Raw genomic sequence first — 24,376 nt, 5'->3', positions numbered from 1 at the left:
GAAGATTTGGTTTGGCATGTACTGCTGTCAAAGTAATTTTACATTGCATACACAATGTATTCTAGATGATATTAAAATTGTGGGTATTGTGCACTGTGGATAATAGCATTCTGTTTATTTTATTTTTTTATAATGTGTGCATTTGTTTGCATTTGTTCTCATTATAAGAGCTATTAATGAATATTTAGTGTCCTGCTTCTTAAATTTAGCCAATATGGCACCATTGTAACATTTAAAAAAAAATCATGTAACCTTGGATAAAGATGATGAAAACAAAATAGCAGATCTGCTTTCTCATCCACTCCCTCTTCTCAAATATATTCAGTGATAGCAAGAGTAGTCAATACAGACCTCCCTGTAACAGTCTAACAGAAGCCCACTGGAGAGAACAGAGCAGAGCCTGTGAATGTTCAAACTTTCAAAGGCCCATGTGTAGGTGCTGTAATGGTCCACAGGGTAGTGGAGCAGCCTTGTTTCTGTGATCATTATTCTCTGAATTGACCCTATTTGGACTCCTGATTCCCAGCTTGGGAACCACTTATTTAGTTACTATTTTTTGAAAGGGAGAAAGAGAGAAAAGTAGTACACAATCAGGGTTCTGCTACCATTAGTCATAGTTGAAAACAGTATTTCATGTTTGTTCTTTCTGTCATATTTTATTTCAAATCATCCAAACTTAGGGCTACTTTTGCTGTACCTGGAAAAAACAGAAATAAGAATTGAGATAAAATGTAATTTGTTTGTGCTTGAGCCTTTTTATTGTGACTTGATGAATGCATGACCTACTCAAAGCAATGAAGACTATTAGGACTGCCACAGTGAATGCCAAACCACCAGGTAATATGAACTATTAGAAGTTGTAATAGAAGTGTACACAATCACAAAGCTGGGTCTCCATGTGGCTGCAAATATAGTAATAATTTAGCAGATATATGGTTGCACACTACTGGAGGGCTGTGCAATAGATCTATTCAGCCCAAATGTTCAGACGAAATTCATTCTGTATACAGATGTGCCCAAGATAATGGAGTACAAATGAGGAATAACCTACTAGTTAAAGCAATAGACAAAGAAGCAGGGAAACCAGTGTTTAAAAAAAAAAAATCTTGCTTTTTTTCCCCCGTTTCATTTATGTACAAATGTTTGAACAGTTGGTATTCTGCATCACCTGTAGTTTTTAATGAATTACAGAAAACATCAACAATTGAAACATAAAGCACATAGTCATGTGAAAAAATTAGGGCACCACACGAAATATTCAGTTCTTTCTTAAGAAGTGTTGACATATCGATGTCAAATCTTTTTTTTTAATTTATCTCTGGAAAAGAAAGTGATGCAATTGCAGGTAAACAACAAAACCTTTCCTTGATTTACTCATGAAACAAAAAATATACACAAAATGTATTCAAACTGAGGAATAAATTAGGATACCCCCACATATCCTTCCACTTAAAGTGGCTCAAATCATACACAGGTGTATCACATCAGGTGCACATGATTAGAACATCATTACTCAGCATCTTGAAGGCGGTTTGCCATTCTTAAACCTCAGACATTTAGTTAGGTGTGCTCATGACTGCTGCGATGAGAGTGAACACCATGGTGAGGTCAAAAGAGCTGTCTTGAGGCCTTCAGAAAGAAGATTGTAGCAGCTTATAAGTTTAGTAAGGGATTTAAAAAGATCTCAAAAAAATTTGACATTAGCCATTCCATGATCCAGAAAATATTGTACAAGTGAAGGGCTTTCCAAACAACTGCCAACATGCCCTGGTCTGGCTATCCAAGCAAGTTGACCCCCAGAACAGACCACAAGATGCTAAAAGAAGTCTTCAAAAACCCTAAAATGCCATCACGGGACTCTTGCTACTGTTGATGTGAAACTGCATGCCTCTACAATCAGAAATTTAACTTGCAAGGGAGGTGTGTGAGGAGGAAACCTTTGCTCTCTAAGAGAAATATCAAGGCCAGACTGAAGTTTGCCAGAGAGAATGTAGACAAAGATCAGGACTACTGGAATAGTGTTCTATGGACAGATGAGTCTAAAATTTAATTATTTGGATACCAGAAAAGAGGACATGTTTGGCGTACACCAAATACAGCATTCCAGGAAAAGAACCTTATACCAAGTGTGAAGCATGAAGGTGGAAGTGTCATGGTTTGAGGATGCTTTGCTGCAACAGGCTTGACCAGCTCACCATCTTAGAATCCACCATGATTTCTACCATGTATTAGAGAGTGCTTGAGGAACATGTAAGACCATCTGTAAGAAAATTAAAGCTGAAGTGGAACTGGACCCTGCAACACGACAATGACCCAAACATACCAGTAAATCCACCAAGGACTGGCTGAAAACTAAGAAATGGAGAGGCTGGAGTGGCCGAGTCAAAGCTCTGATCTTAATCCCATTGAGATGCTGTGGGTGATTTGAAACGGGCTGTACATGCAAGAAACCCATCAAACATCTCACAGCTTAGAATTCTACATTGAGGAGTGAGCCAAACTTTCCTCAGACCGATGTCAGAGACTGGTAGATGGCTACAAGAAGCGTTTCACTGCAGTTATTTCATCCAAAGGGGGTAACACTAGCTATTAGGGTGTAGTGTGTCTTTATTTATTCCTCAGTTAGCATACACATTTTTGTAGATATCTATTGTTTCATGAATAAACCAAAGAAAATTTTTGTTGTTTACCTGCAATTACATCACTTTCTTTTCCAGAGATAAAAAAAAAAAAAATTGACATCGATATGTGAACATTTTTAAAGAAAGAACTGAATATTTCATGGGGTGTCCTAATTTTTTCACATGATTGTATATACTTTGCAAAACGTTAAAACCTTGAGCAAGTAAGATTTTACATTATGAAAGATGCAAAGATCAACCAGTCACCTAATATTAGGTAGCATGATGCTGAAGAACAGAAAACATCTTAATGTGTATTATAATTTTCTTACATTCCTCACAGGAGAAATCTCAAATGTATTCTAAAGGCAAGTCTGCATTTGGTTGGTCACCTGGATGAATCTTTAATAAAGCTTTCAAAGGATCATTACAAGCAACTTACTTCTTGTGACTGAACCAGTTAAAGCAGTAGATGTAGATAGTGAGCCCTCTGGGCAGAGAAATGCCTGTACTGTCTGCAGTTTATAGAGTTGCATACAGGTAAGGTAGACATCGTTAGGGTTTTGACATGGGTATGGACGTCCGTGAGAGACTGAACCCAAGTGCTGTGATTTACTTGTTGGAAGATAAACTTTTTGCATTTTAAGCATAGTGCTTGGCAGCATCTATAATTTTAATAGCTTTTGTATTTTCATTTTAGAAAATTAGATTGTAAGCTCTTTTGAGCAGGGACTGTCTACTGTATGTTAAAATGTACAGCGCTGCATATGCCTTTCAGCGCTATAGAAATAATAAATAGTAGTAATATTTTATTTATTTATTTAATTCAATTTCTATCCCATCCTCCCAGTAGCTCAGAACAAGCAAACATTCACAGTGGAATACATTTAGACAGTACAAAGACTATGCAGCAACCTAAGTATAGGTTAAGAATGGAGAAGTGAGTACAGGAGGAAGGGGGAATTTTAGGGGGCGATGGGGGTTGATTGCAGTTGGAATTTTAGTTGAAGAGGATGGTCTTTACAGTTTTCCGGAAGGTCATCAATGAAACCGAAGGCAATTTGGTACCCTATATTCAGAGAAATTTGATGATCTGTAGCATACAGTTACATAAACAAGTTACGTGTCTGTTAGTTTTGTCTAGGGAAAACCATAAACTCTGTCAGGTCCAAATTTCTTTGTCTATTTATACGACACAAGACCCAGGCTAATGAGAAATACTTTTATTATGAAAATAGAAAAATATAATTCACAAGCCAGCTGCAATATCTAAATATTGTTCACAAAATGATTACATAAATGAAATTCAGTACATAATTATCATAATACACTTCTAGATAACTAATATTACTTCTTACACACACTAAACCATTCCTTATAATAATAATCCCTGATTAGCAGCAATTGATTACAGTTATCACCAAAGGTAGCTTTCCAATCCTTATCCTATATCACAATCGGATGCACTTATCTATCCTCAGCTTAAAGATAATAAATTCCTTATCTCACCATCTAGTTAGGCCTTACCCTCGGGAGACGGAATTATCCTTCTGAGCGTAGCAGACGTAGAAAATCCATTCGTTACAGGAACAAGTGTTCGTCAGCCATTGGTACAGCTATAATTTATTGGCAGCCAAGTTTCCTTGAAGTGATGGAATTCAGAGCTGTTTAAGGTCCGATTCACTCTCTCTCAGGCAGAGAGTCATACGAGGTAACTGTTCAGGTCTTAATTATTAAGAAAGAGATGCGTGGAGAATACCTGTGGTAAGATGTGAGTTCAGTCGCATTCCGACACAGACTAATTATAATTAGCAACTTTTCACTTGGACCTCGTCAGATGACTTCCTTGGACCAATCCAGAAACAGATCTTAGATGAATAGCCTTTCTGTGTAAAGTCTCATACAGGCTGGGAGGCGCCGTTCGAAAGATAAGCACAGCATAGAAGTATAACTCTCCCAGGAATCACACAGTCTAAGCATGAAGGCATAGATGGATGTCCTTGACTAGAATACCATTCTGGTACATAACCAGAATGCATCAGGCAGAAACAGCAAAGATGTGTTCTTCTTTCTCTTCTTGCAAAGTTCATGCTGGAAAGATTTCTTGCAGACAATGGTTCATGCTTGATGATGTCAGAGAGGCCTAACCTTCAGGTGCAAATAAGGAAACACCCCTACAGATCTTAACCAAAAACTTTTTACTCTCATTTTTTTGTTGTGCTGCTTGTGACCTGTTAGGAATGAAAATAACACATACACAGAGCATAAACCCTTGTGAATGATTATGTTTTCAAGACATATATTTAATTTTGTGTTGATGTCCAATTTAACTTTAATGTAGCCCTTCAGGAAAGGGATTTCAAAAGATACCGTATATACTCGAATATAAACTGAGATTTTTGGGCCAAAACAATGGCTCCAAAATTAGGATCTCTGTATATTTGAGCAACCACCCGACTAGTGGCTATCCTGCATTCAATTCAACCACTAGGGCTGTGATTTTCCATAGGATAATGCCACCTTCACTCTCCTCACTGAACAGCAGCATGACTATCCTCCATAAATGCCCCCTGTGATGAATATCGGCACTGCTATCCTCTGTGCACACAACCCCCCGCTGCCACCCTCCTCCATGCACACCCCGTTCCCCAACATTAGTACTAGAAACCTACTGCCATCGCAAATACTGTATTCTGATCTGGTGGGTGGCCTTGAGCATGCAGTGCTCAAGACCTGCCAGCTCCTGCCTTCTCTGAGCATCTCGGAGGGGGCGGGAGCTGGCAGACCTTGAGCATGCATAGATGCTCAAGGCCTTGCACTGGAACAGAATACAACATTGACGATGGCGGCAGCAGGTTTCTAGTACTAAGGGTAAGCGTGATGTTGGAGGGTTGTGTGCACAGAGGATAGTAGTGAAGATGTTTATCGCGGGGTGCGTGTATGGAGGATAGTTATGCTGGTATTCAGTGGAGAGGGGGGGCATGCTTGGAGGAGGGTTGGGTGCACAGAGCATAGCGTTTCCGATGGGGGGGGCATGCATGGAGGAAAGCCATGACAGTGTTCAGCAGATGTATTTGGTACCAACGGTAAGCACGATGCTAACTGGGGGGAGGGTGGAATCTCTCATTTCTAATTCCATGTCTATGTAAATGCCAGAATGGTTTACAATAAAAAAGAACTTGCTTGTGAGTTGAAGGACAAAGAGGAAGTGGGGTAGCATCAATTACACTAAAAAAGTCTTTAAAAGAAGTCCAGTTTTAGAGGTCCTGTGCTGTGAAATACTGAATGACTATTAAAACATATTAAATGGCTATCAAAATAACCCAATTTTCTTATTGTCCCTCAGGAAACTGCTCAGATGTACTGCAAGATTTTTGATTTGAGTTCCCCCATCCCCCCCCAATATGTTGTTTAAAAAAAAAAAAAAATTGTTTATTTTTAGTTGATCATCCCTCAGTGGAAATCAGTGTTTGTAAATTATAGAATTTAGGTCTGTTTTCATACTCCTATTCTCTTAGGGATCTTTTACTAAGGTGCGCTAGCTGATTTAGTGTGCACTAAAATCTAACGCGCCCATTATATTCTATGGACACGTTAGCATTTAACGCATGCTAAATTGGCTAGCGCGCCTTAGTAAAAGACCCCCTTAATTGAGAACATAGAGTTGCCATACTGGGACAGACTGTAAGTCTTATCAAGCCCAGTATCCTGATTACAGCAGTGGCCAATTCAGATCACAATTATCTGGGAAAATCCCACAAAAATAAAACAGATTTTATGCTGCTTAGCCTAGGGAAAAAAAAGCAATAGATATTCCCAAATTTTGTACACTGGGCTCACCAGGATCACCCAAATTTATAATATTGGTTTATATTAGTCATCCTTTTTTTCCCCTTTTTGGGAGGGGGCCAAAAAGGTCACCTTGGTTTATATTCAAGTATATGGTAAGGACTTTCCCAATAACGGAGGACCAGCAGCTACTGAAAACTTTTTTTTTTTTTTAGATGCAAACACTAATATAAAAAAGAGAATCTACATAGTGGGAATATTATTTTCACAATGCTAGCTCTTTCAAAGCAATCTCATATGTGCATTAATGGGATTTGAAAATGAGCAATCCCATATGTGCAAAGAGGACATCCGCTAAGAATCAGGGGCGGGAAATTTCATTGGGATACCAGGAAGTACTTCTTCACAGAAAGAGTGGTGGACCATTGGAACGAACTCCCGGAGAAAGTGATCATGGCCAGCAGCATACAAGATTTTAAGAAAAAATGGGATACCCACGTCAAATCTCTACGAGGGCAGTGTAGAGGTGATGCCACCTGTGAGTGACCCTTTGGGGAGTAGTTTGGGGAGGGTTAATAGAGTGGGCAGACTTGATGGGCTATGGCCCTTTTCTGCCGTCATCTTCTATGTTTCTATGGCTTTTCACCATTTTTCTCCAAAACAAGCCACACTTTGACAAAACAAATAACTTTAGCAGTGTGAACACATTTCAACACAAATGGTCTTATAACTGAACTGTTTTAAGTGATTGTCTATTTTAACTGTACTGATAGCATCTCTGCTAAATGCTCCCTTGCCTCTTTTTTTTTTTTTTCTTTTGAGTTTGTAAATTATTTTTCTGTGGCATCTGGTATAGTTCTAGTATATTTTATCTTTGTGACATGAAATAAAAACCCAACCTTTCTTACCTACTCTATTCAAAGGAATATTTCAGATAACTTCCAAGTTTTATATTTTTGTTTTGTGTAGCCAGCTGTGTCTGCTATGAATTGTTTAAGCTTGTGGGCACTTATAAGCTATTAGAGCTCACTAGTATATACAGTCAAAGATCATTTGGTGTTTGTGGTTAGGTTACTCTTGCTACCTATGCCAGCAATGGATCCAATTACATCAAAACCATTTTTTCTCAGAAAACTAGAACAGATGTGTATCGTACTATTACATATCGCACTAGCTGTACTTACTGTATACTAAGGGGTCTATTTAATAAGCTGTTGTAAAATGTGGCCTTAGTATACCTTTATGTAGTCTTTGGAGATCAATAGGTGTTATGTGGAACCCAGGTGCTGATTATTGCTGATTATTGCTGCTATAAGCTCATGTTTGTTGGGCGGTCCCTTTGCTGCTACTGCTCTCTTTAATCTAGCCCAGGGTTTCTCAATGGGGTTGAGATCTGGGCTGTTTCCTGGCCATTCCAGCAGCTCAACCTTGTTCTTTGAATCAGGTGAGGCTTTTCTTGGCTATGTGGCATGGGGTACCATCCTGTTGAAAAATGAATGGTCGGGCATCAAATATGTCTCTTGCTGAGGTTGGCTCCAACTGTATTATCTCTGTTGGGAACTGATAACCACAGACCTCTCGGTTCTAAAAGCCCTTTGAGAGGGATACTTTCTTCACTTCGTCAATATGCCTCCAGATCATCCTCCAAGAATTTTCTTTCAACCCTCAGCAGACATCTTTTCTTTGTCAGGAGAGAGAATCCCTTCTTCTCAATGCTATAGAAAAAATTCCACATAAGAAGAGAAACCAGGAGTTTTACTCCTGGTATTTTCTCATCCCGAAGAAGACGGGAGGTCTACGTCCCATCTTAGACCTCAGGGGCCTGAACAAGTTTCTAGTGAAGGAAAAGTTTTGCATGTTGTCCCTGGCAACTTTATATCCCCTCTTAGATCGCAGTGACTGGCTATGCTCTCTGAATCTCAACGAAGCTTATACTGTCATTCCAGTGAATCCGATCTCCTGAAAATTCCTCAGATTTCAGGTATCACAGCACCATTATCAATATAAGGTCCTGCCCTTTGACCTTGCATCCTCTCCCAGAGTGTTCACCAAGTGTAGTGGCAGGGGCATTGCGGGCTCACGGTCTCATGAGTGTTCCCCTATCTGGACGATTGGCTGATCAAAGATTCAACCTCGCAAGAGGTGATTGCAGCGACTTGCTTAACAGTTCTGTTCCTTCAGTAGTTTGGTTCAAAATCAACTTTCCCAACTTCAGCCCTCTCAGACTTTGCAATTTATTGGAGCTCTGCTAGACACCATTCATCTCTGATCATTTCTCCCTCAGCAAAGGCTAGAAAATTTAATTCAGCTTTGCATGCAGTCTTCTTACTTTCCATCACTTTCAACCAGGCAAATGATGGTACTGCTAGGTCACATGGCTTCCACAGTGCATGTTACTCCATTTGCGAGGCTTCATCTCTGGCCACCTCAATGGACTCGCATCTCAGTATTCTCAAGCTTTTGACCCACTGTCTAAACCAGCCCGGCACAATATACGGCCCACAGGCCCCATGCAGCCTGATACGGCTCTCACTGCGGCCAGCCTCCCTGGTATTTTAATTTTAAATCTTTGGGCAGCTGCCTCGTCAATGAGCAAGCATGCCCCTGAGCACTTCATTCTACTTCCAGGGCAGGCCTACGCTGCGCAGTAGCTGCCTGAAAACTTCTGCTACTATCGTGTGCTGGGTCTTCTGCCTTGCTACCGTCGCATGCTGGGACTCCTGTCTTCCTCCTGGTTGCCGCCTGGACCAGCATCGGCAGCTCTGTGTCCTTTTAACTTCTTCTTCACAGAGCGGCCGCTAGCAATAGTTTAGATGCGGTTTTGTGAGGTAGCCTCGGGGCCTTTGCTATTGCTGTCTGCTTCAGTGATGCGAGGCAAAGGCCCCGAGGCTGCCTGATGAAACGTATCTGGCCTGGCAGAAGGGATGGAAAGGAAAGGTGCTACACACTGGAGGGAAAGGTGATATGGTGCATGGGGAGAGAGCCAGAAAGGAAGAACGGAGATGGACTGCAGGGGGTGGAAAGGATGAAGGGAGAGAGAAATGTTACACTGGGGGGGGGGGGGGGAAGAAGAGAGATGACTAAAGGAAGGGAGAGATACCAGACTAGGGAAGGAGGGGGAGTCTGGTAGCACTATAGAAATAATAGTAGTGGTAGTAGAGAGAAATGCCAGATTATGGGAAGGAGAGGAAAGAGATGCCAGACTGGGAAGGGGGGAAAGGAAGGAGAGAGACGTCGGGCCACTGGGAGGAGGGAGGGAAGGAGAGAGATGTCAGACCATGAAAATGGGGAGTGAAGGAGAGAGAGAGATGGAAAGGTAAGACATGGAAAAGTGGATTTTGAGAAGACAGCAGAAAAATTGAATGTTAAATTAATGCCGAAGATGGATGCAGGGCAGAAAGTGAAGATGGAGAGAAAAACAGTCAATGGATAAGAAGGCCCTGGAAACATAGTTAAAAGCACAGAAAAATAAAGTCACCAGACAACAAAGGTAGGGAAAATGATTTCATTTTCAATATATTGATTGAAATGTGTCAGTTTTGAGAATTTATATCTGCTGTGTGTATATGAAAAATGAAAGGAAAAAATTGCATTACAATTAGTAAAGGGGCAGGATCTAGGGCAGAGCTTGGGTGGGTTTAGGGCAGAGCTTCGGAGATCTGTGTTTGGGGGTATTTAGCTTAAAGTAGTTTAGAAACACTGGTGGTGCCAGTGCCTCTCCTTCTCTCCCTGCTAGCACCCCCTACTGGCCCGTCTGGCAGGCCTCTGCGCATGCACGGATGTTGACATGATGATGTCACGCATGCGCATGATGTCATCACAGCTACGTTCGCGCACTTCCGGGTGCCTCGATCTGTGGCCACTATCTGCAGCCCTCACTACATTTTTTTTCCGACTTTGTTTTTCGGCTCTGGCTCATTTTTTGCCCTAATAAAAGTTTAGTTTTTAGAAAATTACACAAATTTCTTTTTCTTTTTTTTAAAATTTTATTATTTTAAAAACTACAACAGTGTAATACTTTTTGAATACAGAAAAAGAGATTACACCATTTTATACAATTAGTATAGAGAACCATAACTTTACCCACCCACCCTTCTATCAATTATTAATAATACAAGACATCTTAATTTATTACATTGATATGAAGAATTAATATCAATTTCTCAATTACCTCTCCTTCTCCCACCCCGGATGTGTAAGGAAAAACTTAGAAGAAAAGTACAAAAAACCATTAATGTGAAGCAGCAAATAAAGCCAATGGACTCCATACTTTGTTAAATTAAACACTGGACCCCAAACATTCTGCATTCATTCTCTCATATTTGTATGAATTACATACATTTGTCCACCAAAATGTGGTAGTTATAATCTATCATGGCTTTTCCAATTCTTCGTGATCGATTGAACAGCTATTCCAGTCAAAACCAGGTAAAGATGGCTTTTATATTTATCAAGGGGAGGTTTAACGTGTAACATTGTACCACAAATTATGACTTCATATGTCAAGGGAATATCCGATTCTAAAACAATATTTATTTGTCCCCAAATTGTCTTCCAGAAATTAAATATCAGTGGACAAAAAAATAACAGATGATCTAAAGTCCCTATATCACAAATTTCTAATTCAAAGTTTCTCTCATTATTCCACTGCCTGTCTATATCGCTAACATATTTTGACTAGGGCTGCACATCGATTAATTGCAATTTAAATAAAGCACCCCCTCACATTTCCTTCTATACTCTTACAGTGGCAAATATAGACAGCAGAAGTAAATTCTCAGAACCGACATATTTTAATTACTAAAATGAAAAGAAATCATTTTTCTTTTGTTGCTTGGTGATTTTATTTTTTTAATCATTTTGTTCCGTTTTTAAAATCACCAGGCAGCAAAGGTAAAAAAAAAAAAGATTTATTTCATTTTAGTAATTAAAACATGTTGGTTCTGAGAATTTACTTCTGCTGTCTATATTTGCCACTGTAAGAGTATAGAAGAAAATGTGAGGGGGTGCTTTATGTGATTAAATGTTTTAATTACGATTGAAGTGTAGCCCTAATTTTAACATTAAACACAGATTGAAATCTTGGTATATTTTCAAGCCTATTTTAAGCTATTAGGAATAGTCGAAAATGTTTCTCAGTGAGTTTTGTAACCAAAAAAGTGCTTTTTCAAATGGTGAAAGAAAGATATGGAGGATGTACAGTTGTGAAATGACATTAAATGCAGGTAAAAATTTACATAATTATTTTTCAACAATCTTAATAAAGATTTATCTCATAAAAGTGCAGTGTGCCTAAAAGTTTATGGGGTAGTAACTGGCCATAATTTCTTCCAGTTCCTAAAATCTGAGCCATATTGTGCTTTCTGTTCAGGAGCTATGTTTTGACAAATATTTGCCTGTGCATCCCACAACAAAACTTTTTCATCAACTTTGTGGTCCCCCAGTGATACAGCAAAGCATGAACCAATGATCTGAGTGTTATATTTGGATTCCAGAAATATGGATTAAACTAGAAATATGACTTTTAGTTTGGTCGAGCAACTATCCTTTCCTCAACCTGAACCAAAAGTTGATGTTTTTTTCATGGAACAAAAAAAGTGGCCCTAATAATGAGGCCTCTAACTTGGAAGAAGTTGAGATCCTGCTCTAAGACTTTGCACATATTAATTGCATGCCCTATTGTGCTTCCAGTAAAAATTTCATCAACTTCTGAGATGGTCAAGTGGGGAGGCCTAGACCACTTGCATGTAATGGCCTACCTGTTAACTAGTCAAAGCTGACCCATCTGTTCATGTCAAACTCAGATCCTGCCTATTTTCTTGTTAGACATCTAATGCAGGATTTTTACCTATGATGGATATGCTGGGGCTACTGTCTACTGTGCGGCAAAAGACATGTTAGCTTAATTTAATAACGGAGCCTGTTCTGTTTTCAGTACATTTTAAGAAATTTAAAGTCAATTGAATCCTTTTGGGTGGTAGCCTACAAGGATTGATTTATTAAAGGAAGATTATCATTTAGCTGGGTATTCCTCCTTTGAATTGCATTTTATCCATGCTGCTAAAAACTAGATTTATTAACTGGACTTTTGCCTGTTGGTGAAACTTAGTAACCTATGCTGGAAGTAGAAGAATTAATACATTTCAGTTTTATAAATTACTTCAGGCTTTCTAACTTATTCTTGTATTCTGTTAAGTATAAACATTCCTGGCGGAGTATGTTTTGTTTAATTATAAATACATGTCTCCTACAAGTATGTTACAAGTTTTACAGTGTGAATGGGTATTTAGGAGGAAGGCTTCTTTGTGTGATGATATTGTATAATGGGTTTATTTAGCACAGTATAACAGTTTCCACAGGCTTCAACTGATATTAAACTGTTCTAACACATTAAATTGAAAGGCAGTATTTCAGATAAAAATAAATATAATCTTAACTCTTAGCACTTTTAGTATACTTATTTAATATAGAAATATGGTACTTTAATTCTAAGCTTATGTTTTGAGCTTTGGTAAGAAGCAATGTAACAATGACTGAACCAGGTTCAATCAGGAAGTTGGAATTCCCACAGCTGTGATTTTCATCTTGCTTAACAGAATTTGTTCTGGATAGATGTTCAGTTTCTAGCTTGTGCTTTGATTTTATGTGGGGGAAACAAACTCAACTGTTCATTTGGCCAAGTATAATTCTGTTAGCTATGCATACTGTGATGTACTAAGTCAGGGTAGGCAATTGAGAGCCACAGGCAGGTCAAGTTTTCAGGATATCCACAATGAATATGTATGAGATGGATTTGCATTTGCTGCCTCCTTCAGATGTAAATTTATCTCATGCATATTTATTGGGGATATCCTGAAATCCTTACCTGCCTGTGGCTCTCGAGGACTGGAATTGCCGACCCCTGTACAAAATAATACTACAAATTTGTTGATTACAAATAAAATACTATATAACTTGCAAAAAAATGTTGCAGGCCTTTGTATTTTCCTATATATTTAAAAAAACAAAAAAAAAACCCCAACAAAACAGAGGCTGGTGATTTCTTAGACCAGGAGTGGGCAACTCCGGTCCTCGAGGGCTGGAATCCAGTCGGGTTGTCAGGATTTCCCCAATGAATATGCATTGAAAGCAGTGCATGCAAATAGATCTCATGCATATTCATAGGGGAAATCCTGACAACCCGACTGGATTCCGGCTCTCAAGGACCGGAGTTGCCCACCCCTGTCTTAGACTAAACTTTTGAGACGTGTGCTTTTAAGGTCAAGACTTCGTATTTTTCAAATGCATGACTATGGATTCTTAAGGGAATACTTGTTCTTGAAAGCTTTGTGTCTCAATCAAATGCAGTGTTCTCCCTAGGGCCTTTTAGCTGGGCGCTTCGCCCAGCTAATTTAGATGACCACCCAGCTATCATCCACTCATGAATTCTGCTGCTGCTGCCGCCGCTGCTCAACATTAAAAAAAAATGGCTTGGAGATTTCACGCCGTAGCCCGTAGCGAACTTATGCTCTGGGGCTCTAACATGTGCGTGTCAGCTTCCCTTCTCTTCCCTCCGAAACCGGAAGTTATGTCCGGGGGGGGGGGGGGGGGTGTGGAAAAGAAGAGAATGGAAGCCGGCACGCACATATTAGAGCCCCGAAGCATTCGTTCGCTACGGGCTAAGGCAGGAGACAGGTCAGTGAAGCTTACAATTTGCTGTTCTTTGCTGCCGGGTCCTGCCTATTTTCTGTTTCCGCAAAGGCAGGACCCGGCAGCATTTCTCCTAATAGGTCAATTGCAATCTTGGGCCGATCTGCCTTCCTCTCCCCGATGTCAATTCTGCTGTCGGAGAGGAAGTTCTGGCCAGCCAATTGCTGCCTGGCTGGGCCGGTACTTCCTCTCTGACGGCAGAATTGACGTCGGGGAGAGGAATGCTGGTTGGCCCGAAGCAGGGAGAGCTTAGGGCGGCGGCTTTGGGGGCCTGTTATCCGATGGCGGCGGCTTGGGGGCCTGTTCCCCAATGGCAATGGCAGTGGCTTGGGGGAGGGCAGCGAGACAAAGAAAGAGGGCAGGCAGGGAGACAGAAGTAAAGAAGAGAAAGAAAAAAAGAAAGGGGCATGAAGAGAAAAAGAAAGAAAGGACAGGGTGAGAGGAAGAAAAAGTTGGGGGAGGGAATGAGGTCTGGAGGAGAGGAAGCATACAGGCTGAAAGAAGGGAAGAAAGATTGGATGCACAGTCAGAAGAAGAAAGTGCAACCAGAGACTCATGAAATCACCAGACAACAAGGTAGGAAAAATTATTTTATTTTAAATTTAGTGATCAAAATGTGTCTGAATTTATATCTGCTGTCAATGTTTTACATTATGGTCCCTTTTTACTTAACCGCAATAACGATTTTTAGTGCAGGGAGCCTATGAGTATCGAGAGCAGAGCTGGGCATTCAGCACAGCTCCCTGCGCTAAAAACTGCTATCATGGTTTAGTAAAAAGGGAGGGGGGGATATATGTCTATTTTTGTATGGTTGTTACTGAGGTGACAGTGCATAGAGTCATCTGCTTTGACCTCTTTGAAAAAACCCCAGAATAGGAATGATAATTAACATTTTCTATGCGTACAGTGTGCTTTGTGTTTTTTTTAAATTTTATTGTTGGTAGATCATTTTAACTTGGTCATTTTTAAAGTAGCTCGCAAGCCCAAAAAGTGTGGGCACCCCTGTTCTAGAACATCGCTCCTTAGTTTTATCAAGTGGTGCAGTGAGGGGCCAGCACTTTACATCTTATCACCTAATTCTTTCTTTTTTCTCCTCGTGTACAGCACGGTTCTTTATTCTAAGCAGCTCTGGCACTAACAGCAATATGGGTGCCTTATGCTACTTTCACTACCATTTGCAGTCAGGTTCGGCATTTTATCATGGTTTTGGTTTTTTATTTAGTTTTTCACCAGTATTTTCATTTATTTATTAAAGCAGCCTTTTTTAACAGCCCGATGCCCTTCCCCTATCAGTGTGCATTCAATCCACTGCCGACACTTTTTTGGCGCCTCTTTCAACTGATCAAATATCATAGCCCCACTGTCGCGTGTTCATATTTATTCTGCGTACAAGTTTCTCATCAGTGCAGAGACCTTTTCGGTAAGTCCATTTTACTCTCCCTTTTTTTACTTTCCCGAGTGCTGTGGTTTTATTCTTTGGTTTTAATAGAAGCTCATTTGAACAATAATTTAGATCTTTCCCAAGTTTCACTGGGAGGAAGATTTCATGGGGACAGCAGGAAATACTTCTTTACCGAGAGGGTGATTGATAGTTGGAATGGTCTTCCACGTCAGGTAGTCGAAGCTAGTAGCACACTCGATTTCAAGAGACGATGGGACAAACATGTGAGGGTTGCTACAGAGGTATGATAGAGGATAATTTCTCTAGGGTTGAAGGGATCATGATTAGGTAGACTTGTTGAGCCGTCGGCCCTTTTCTGCCATTATATTCTATGTTTCATCTACCCGGTCGGCTTGTCTTTGAGCTACTATCTGCTTATGTTTTCAAGATGCACTCTGTATTATCAGCTGTTCATTTCCCCTTAAGTTTACTTTTGCCCTGTTTAGGGATATATAATCTAGGCATACTGTTTGCAACCAGCCATCATTTTAAGTATGTATATGCCCTATTTTAGGGGGAGGTTAAGTTCTTTTAGCATGTTATTTCATTAATTCTGAGTTCGGTGTTACAATACGTTGTTCTTGGTTTTTAGTTTACACATTATTTATTCTTTTATATGACATGTTCGCATCACAATTTTACTCAAAAGTATAAATAGATATCCATATTGCCATTCAAGTTTCATCACGGTGCTCTGGTTTTGGCTCCAGTATTTATCACTTCCATCCACCAGGTCTGGCTATCCGTTACCGTCTCATATTTTAAAGACTCACTCGTTATAATTAGCGGTGATCCACACATCTCTTCATAATGGACATGTCCGATTTTAGCATTTGAATCTTAGTACTATGGGTTTGGTCTTTTCTGATTTCCTTTCTATAGTCTGCTTTTCGTCTGGAATGTTTTGAGTTTAGAATTATTTTATGACATATTTTTGTGGTTATAATTGTATGACATGTCTAAATTGATCAAGTTATCCATTCTTTTTATTATTTTTTTGTCCCCTCATACAGTAGCAGACCGCCCCAGGTGCCAGCCCTAGGGGGGTACACAGCCAGCTGGATTCAGAACCTTCCAAGCTGCTCTAAATGGCACCTGCACCTCAGTGCGGCTGCCGTACTTATTCTGAAGCAGAGTCGGCAGCCGCACTGAAGTGCAGGAAGGTCCCGCGATGACTGCATTTGCCGCCTCTGCCTCCAGAAGATGTAAGTGACGTTGGAAGGGGTGGACCGACAGTTGCAGTCATTGCGGAACCTTGCCACAACTCTCTGCGTCTGCCGGCCCACTCCCTCCAATGTCACTTACATCTTCCAGAGGCAGAGGCAACAGAAGCAGTCATCATGTGACCTTGCTGGTTTGGAGGGAGAGAGGATCATAGAAGGGTGGTGGAGGGAGAAAAAGGGGGTCAGGGTGGTATGGAAGGGTGGTGGAGGGAGAGAAAGGGGCCAGATGCTGATGGAATTGATGTGCAGGGAAAGGAGAGAGAGACATAAGGGGGAAGGATACTGGAAGGAATTGGGTTGGAGGGAAAGAAAGGGAGCAGATGCTGATGGAAGTGGGGGCAAAGTAGAGGAGAGAGTGAAATGCTAGAACATGGGGGTATGGGAGAGGGAAGGGAAGAAGAGGAGAGAGATGCCAGCCCATAGGAGGAGGTAGGGAAGAAGATGGATGCCAGAATAATAGAGGTGAAGGAAGAGATGGAAGGAGAATACAAGGAGAGAAGATGCCATATAGAAGGGACAGAGATAGGGTAGACAGTGGATGAAAGGAAGAGAGTGACAAGACTATGAGGAAAGCAGAAACCAGAGAAGACAATGTAGAAAAATAATCTATTTATTTATTTTTTGCTTTAGGGGAGATGCCTCACTGTTTCTGTGTGTTGTATTGTATGCAGAGTCCAGTTTCTTGGTGGTTCAATTTAACCTTTGTCTACGTTTTTCTATTTTATCCCACCTTTTAAAAAAATGTAGAGCATTTTTTTAGCACCCTGCCATGGTGGTAATTGCATCAGATACCTATGAGAGTCTGAGCTGATATACTACCATGGCTAAAAACTACATTCGAAGCAGTTTATGTAAAAAGGGAGAGGGTGTATAGTTTGTGCATACTGCTATTTTTCACTCATATACCGCGCTCCCGAGTAAAACGCACACACGGGTATAGCGCGCCGGGGAACAGACATTTCATGTAATAAAATTTTTAGATATATGCGCGCACACGGGTACACCGCGCATGCTAAAACCTCCTACCTGCCTACTCCGAACCGGCATCCTCCCCCCCGCTCACGTCACCCCCCCTCCCCCGCGATCCTACATCCCCCCCAGCACCGCAAAGACAACTCTTATCCGATTAGGGCACCGGCAACCAGCACAATGCACGGATGTGCCAGTGCCGAAGATCCTCCCTCGTTGGGCTGGGCTGGGCGGTGCGAGAGAGATCTCCCTTCTTCCTGTGCCGGGCTGGACTGGGCTTTGAGCATTTGCGCATGCTCAAAGCCTTCTTGTCTCGCTCTTTCCGAGAGACCAGAAGGCTTTGAGCATGCGCAAATGCTCAAAGCCTAGTCCAGCCCGGCACAGGAAGAAGGAGGATCTCTCTCGCTACCGCCCAGCCCAGCCCAACCCAACGAGGGAGGATCTTTGGGCACTGGCACTGGCACATCCTGTGCATTGGTGCTGGTGCCGGTGCCCAATCGGGTAAGAGTTGTCTTTGCGGTGCTGGGGGGGGGGGATGTAGGATCGCGGGGGAGGGGGGGTGACGCGAGCGGGGGGGGGGGAAGATGCCAGTTCGCAGGGGGAATGCCGGATCAGAATGAAAAAAGAATTTGTACAACGCGCTCACACATATAACGCGCATTGTTATGCACGGTTTGTAAAATCGTGTATAAGGCACGCGTTATATGCGTGAAAATACAGTACATATTCCATACTAGGCAAAGGTGTTTTCTGTGGTCTGTGTGTTCGAAAGACATGGTTTTCAGTTAGGATTGACTGTGTAGGATTGATCTGTACTAGTCTGGCTTGTTTAGTTTTACAATGGGTGTATTGATGTACTGCTCATTGCAGTTTGTAAGATGCTGCCTTTTCCTAGGTACACTCTTGCGTGATGTGTGGATTGTTACTAAAAATCATGTTTTTCATGCAAATGGGAGGGGGGTGACAAAAAATGATGGGCCTCGGGTGTCACATATGCTAGGTATACCACTGCCTTCATAGTTTATATCTAATCCACAAGCCTGCTTTTAGGACCTACAGGGTATGTATCCCTCTGATTCATGACAATTTCACTTCTCATGTTATCTTATCCATTCTTTTTATTATACAATTTCCCAGATAAGCATCATTCTTTGATGTGATTGGACCTTGAAAACTAACGGCAACAGTGTTCTCCCCAGAAATTTTTCCAGTCATAAAAAACATTTGCTGCATTTAGTGTGCCATAAAAAACATTTGCTGCATTTAGTGTGCCACAAAAAACATTTGCTTCGTTTAGTGTGCCGGAGTTAAAAAAGTTTGAGACACGTTGCTCTATACCATTTGAAAGCGAGCAAATATCTAATTATTCACTTCTAGAATTGGATACTTCTTAAATTTTATAAAAAATGATGGAACAAGTGTCGAACCTTAAGAAAGGCAGTCATATTGAGCATTGGAAAATAACTAATAATAATTAACTAATACAAATATCGTACACATTTAGGCTCCTTTTACTAAGCTGCGATAGCGGTTTTCCCACGTGCTTAGCTCGCGCAGAATTGCTGCACGTGCTAGATGCTAACGCCAGCATTGAGCTGGCGTTAGTTCTAGCCGTGTAGCGCAGAAATTCTGCACACGCTAAAAATGCTATTGCAGCTTAGTAAAAGGAGCCCTTAATTTTCCCCACCACCAAAATTCCCCATCCCGCCCCACCCGGCTACTTTTTCATGCCACCCGGCTGGAAAAAATTTCTGGGGAGAACACTGCAAATGATTTGTCTCAAAAGAACTTGTCACACACTTAGGTTTTGTGGTTTGTTTGTTTTTTTTGCTGGAACTATTTATCAGTGGTGCATATGTGTATGTGACAACAGACAGGCAAATGGTTTGTGTTAATCACAGTGCTGAGAAAGTTTGACTCTTCCTGTAATGGTTTGTATTTTACCAACTTAGGATCACATCATTGAATAAATAATTTGGACAAAAAGGATATATTTTGATTATTTAACAAAATAACTTAAGTAATGTGAGGAAAAAGTATATGAATGTTTTGGCCTCCACAAGCAGCAGTAACTACGGAATGTTTCCTCTTAACTATTGATCAATTTCTTGCATCTTCCTTGAGAAACTAGGGCTCATTCTACCATGGTTTCTGCTATTTTGACACTTGAAGGCTCCTTGCATATGAAGCCTTAGGTTTTGCCAGAACTTTTCATTAAGACATTTCAGCTTATTGCGTTTTTATAAGAGACAAAAATGTATAACCACCAAAGGGCTTTTACCAGGTCCACAGTAATAGTTATAGTATATGAAGTGTCTATTGTTTGCTGGATAGGAGGAAAAATATGATGTATGTTCATATGGCATTTGATGCTGTTAACCATGAACAGTTGTTTAATGGGCAGGATGCAGTTGATGTTTGAAATGTTTTATTGTGTTGGTTCAGATCATTCTCGGTCGTAGAGAATGACACAGTGATAAAATTCATCATTGTTCCTGTCCCCGTGGATAGCTGCAGGAAACGATCTCCATGTCATTCTTTAAGGATAGAGGGTAGAATCAAGAGTATGACTGGGCACAACCACTGACCCTCAAGCCTTGCATTGAAGAATGTTGGTATAGAAAGACTACGCTTGAGATAACATTAAAGAATGATAAGTTTCCTGCCTTTTTCCGTGAGGATGGGAACAGTAATGAATTTTGTCACCATGTCATTCTCTATGGTAGAACTCAAAGGTAGAATGGGGATGTTAGTTCTTGGTCCTAGTTATTTAGTTGCAGAATCCCTAAGGGTTAATTATTGTGCCTATTTTTATTTAATACACTGAAGTCTTGATGTTGGGGGTCTCTCTTCCCTTCGCTTCCTCTCCTCATGCAAATACAGTGTTCCCCTGCGAATTTGTAGTTCGCGAATCGCGGACTCTCTCATTCGCAGTCTGCTCAGACTGCCTCTTCCTGTAGTAAAGTCGGGCTACACCAATCAGGAGCTGCATGTCAAAGCAGCTCCTAATTGGCATAGCCCAACTTTACTACAGGAAGAGATAGTCGGAGCAGACCGTGAGTGATTTTCTTCACCTGCTGGCGCTCCAGCTGCCCTCTCCTGCCTCTCCAGCTGCCCTCTCCTGCCTCCCCTGCCTTTTAACAGGCAGAAAACCACATTTGCAGTCTTTTTGAAATTTGCAGGGGTTCCTGGAACGGAACCCCTGTGAATTTCGGGGGAGTACTGTAGTTGCAGGATATTAATTTTAATAGAAAGCAGCTGCTGCTCCTTCATTGTTTGCCATATTTCTCCCTGAATATTTATAGCCAGTTATGTTGATATCCTTTTCATGACTCATTGATTTATGTCACCATTACAGCCACAACATTCTAACCTGTGGCTACAAATAGGGTATTCATTAAGGGCATTCATTAAGGGCTCAAACATTCCACCAATATTTGGATGGTTTGCTTGTATTTTGAAGTTTTTTGTTTTGATCACCCCCTTCTCCTCTGATATAATCTCTCTTGTTAATACCACTGTAATGTTTATGCTGGGAGTAACTTATAAATTTTTATTTTTTATCCCAGGACAAGCAGGCAGCCTATTCTCATGTATGGATGACGTCAGCGGAGCCTGGATGCGGAAGCCTCGCAAGCAGACTTGCTTGTAGAAACTAGAAGTTTCAAGTCAGTCACACCACGCATGTGGAGTGCCTTCCCGCCCAACGCAGGGTGCGTCTCCTCAGTTCTCAGTTTTCCACGGAGCTGAGAAGTCCATCTTTGACTCTCTGCGTTTAACTTTGTTACTTCGTGCCTTCTCTTTCTGCGGTTTGTGGTTATTTTCTTCACGAATCGCTGTTTTCTTTTATTTATTTATTTTTTTAAAAATTATTTCTTCCGTTCGACTGCCGGGACAGGCCGCTTGGCCAAAGCCCGTGGGCTACGACTTTGCGGCTGCTATTTTTCCTCCTATGTCCCGGCCAGCAACGGCTTCAAGAAGTGTAGCCAGTGCCAGCATGCGATTTACCTCACGGACCCTCACCATTGGTGCCTCAAGTGCCTTGGGCCGGACCATCAACCGAAGTTGTGCGAGTGCTGTGCTACTCTTCAACCTCGAGCCCTTAAACATTGTCGGATTTTAGTGGAGAAGCTTTTCGGGATGGATTCTTCGACCACTCACTCGACTTCGAAAGCGGCCTCTGTCCCACCTTCGACCGAGGATCCTTCTGCCTCCACTACTCCGACCTCGATCCTCATCAGACCTTCTTCGTTTGCAGCGGCTCTTACCTCGACTACACCTGCTGTATCTTCCCCTGCATGCTCAGGTCAGATAGCTCAGCAGAAAGTTCCAGCGGTGATGATCAAGGTGGCCAAGACTTCCAAGTCGAAGCACATTTCCACTGCCTCTGTGGAACCTCCAGCCAAAGCAGGTGGTCCGGTTTCAGACACGGATCCATCCTTGCCGGCTTCTTTCCAGACCATGTTAGAGAAGCAATTCATTCAGTTCCTCACTAATATGGGACCGAAGCTTGTTCCTCTAATCCAGCCTGGGCATTCTGCAGACTCCCGCAAGGTTGAGCCTCTTTCTATGCCTCCGGCTGAGACTACACACACTATGCAGGGAGCAGAGTCTTTGCGAGTGTCTGGTCTGGCATCTATGCACGCGACGCAAGGAGCAGATTCGACAGGAATCCTCACACTCCATACAGGGAGCAGAGTCTTTGGGAGTGCTTCAAGGTTCCTCCATCAAGCCTTCTGAGCTTCGATCCACAGCTTCTAGCCCTATCCATTAATTGGTAGCAACGTCTGCTTCCATCTCCAAGTTTCCTTGATCTTCAAGATCTGCTTCCAAGCACCTCTCTCATCGACGATCAAAGCCTTCCTTGAGGCATACTTCCAGGCATACCTCTTCTTCCAAAGAGCTTCTTCCACTACCTTCTTCCACTAAGCTTCGGTCTACGCCTTCAAGCTCTACTAGACCACTGACTCCTCGATCGAGGTCCCCGTTTCCAGACCTTGAGGATTCAGCGGTTTCTGTTGCTTCATTCAAGTCTCTTTTTCTTTTGATGCCTATTTTCCTGACGAAACTTCATCTTTGGCCCAGGCTGCCTCGACGCCTCAAGTCCTTCTCGAGGCAAGGCATTAGCGGATCAGCTATCTTTCTCTTCTTTCTTCGTCAGATGGCTGCTGACCTAGACCTTTAATTGGATGCTGGTTCTAAATACTCTAAGGAGTATCTCAAAGTAATGCATCTTCCTCAACCTCCTGCAGAGTCACTTAAGCTTCCTCTTCACAAGCTTTTGTCTCAGACTTTTACACGATGCCTGGAGACTCCATATGCAATTCCTGCTGTTCCAGGCAAGTTGGACTCCAGGTATAAAACTCTACATTGCAAAGGATTTGAGAATTTGCAGTTGTCTCACCAATCCTTATTTGTGGAGTCCTCCTTGAAACAGTCCCATCCTTCCAAGGTTTATGCTACCTATCATTCCTCCTGGAAGGGAAGGGAAAACTATGGACAAGTTTGGACGTCGCCTCTACCAAAATGCCATGATGTCCTCAATTACAATTTCCATTTGTCACTTATTTCAAGTTCCTCATTGATCTTCTTCCTAAATTTCTCAGTATCTAGAAAATCAAAAGCACTTAGAATTTCAAGAAGTCATAGCTATTCTGTCACAACTCAGATTACATCTTCTTCAGTCTTCTTATGATGCCTTTGAGTTTTCTGCCAGGGCGACTGCTTGTTCTGTAGCAATGCGTCGCCTAGCCTGGCTTCGCACCATTGACATGGGCCCTAATCTTCAGGACCGCCTTGGCTAATGTTCCTTGTGCAGGCAATGACCCTCTTCGTTGAATCTATCGAGGCAGCTACCAAGAAATTATCTGAACATGAAAAATCCTTTGCTTCTATTGTCAGACCAAAGCCCAAGCCAGCTCCTGCCAAGCCTGCACACCCTCCTCCAATTTTCCAGAGGCGTTTTGCTCCGAGAGCGGCTCCTTACACTCGCCCTCCTCTCAAGAAACAGCAGAATCGGAAGCAACAGAAATCTCAACCTTCTGCTGCACCTAAGGCTACACAGCCTTTTTGACTGTGTAACACAGAGCATAACCTCCACCGTTCTGTCTTTGACCTATCTTCCCCCTATTGAAGGTCGTCTCCATCATTTTTACCACCGATAGGGGACCATCACTTCTGACCTCTGAGTGCTGTCAATCATCAGGGAAGGATACTTCTTCATTTCACTCAGGTTCTACCAGAGCTTCCTCCAAGAGAGTATCCTTCCAGTCCATTCCAGACCGCCCTTCTTCTTCAGGAAGCTCAAGCTCTGCTTTGTCTCCATGCCATCGAACCAGTTCCTTTGGAACAGCAGAACAGGGGTTTTTACTCCCGTTACGTCCTTGTTCCGAAGAAAACTGGCGATCTGCGACCCATTCTGGATCTCAGGGCTCTCAACAAATTTTTTGTCGAGGAAAAATTTCTAATGTTGTCCCTGGTATCCCTTTATCCCCTTCTCGATCAGAACGACTGGTTATGCTCTCTGGATCTCAAGGAGGCCTATCCCGGCAATATCTCAGATTTTGGGTGGGGGAATCTGCATTATCAATACAGAGTGCTGCCCTTTGGCCTGGCTTCCTCTCCCAGAGTATTCACCAAGTGCC

General features: G+C 41.8%; 1 protein-coding gene across 2 annotated transcripts in view; it reads left to right on the top strand.

Annotated features, from left to right (window-relative positions):
* The window catches only part of MAPRE2 (microtubule associated protein RP/EB family member 2), a 296,029-nt gene that overhangs the window by 127,513 nt on the left and 144,140 nt on the right, over nt 1-24,376 (top strand). The window lies entirely within an intron of this gene.

This window comes from Geotrypetes seraphini, chromosome 2 (assembly GCF_902459505.1).
Source record: "Geotrypetes seraphini chromosome 2, aGeoSer1.1, whole genome shotgun sequence".
NCBI lineage: Eukaryota > Metazoa > Chordata > Amphibia > Gymnophiona > Dermophiidae > Geotrypetes > Geotrypetes seraphini.
Note: the sequence above shows the minus strand (reverse complement) of the source record. Positions and strands in the feature narration are given on the sequence as shown.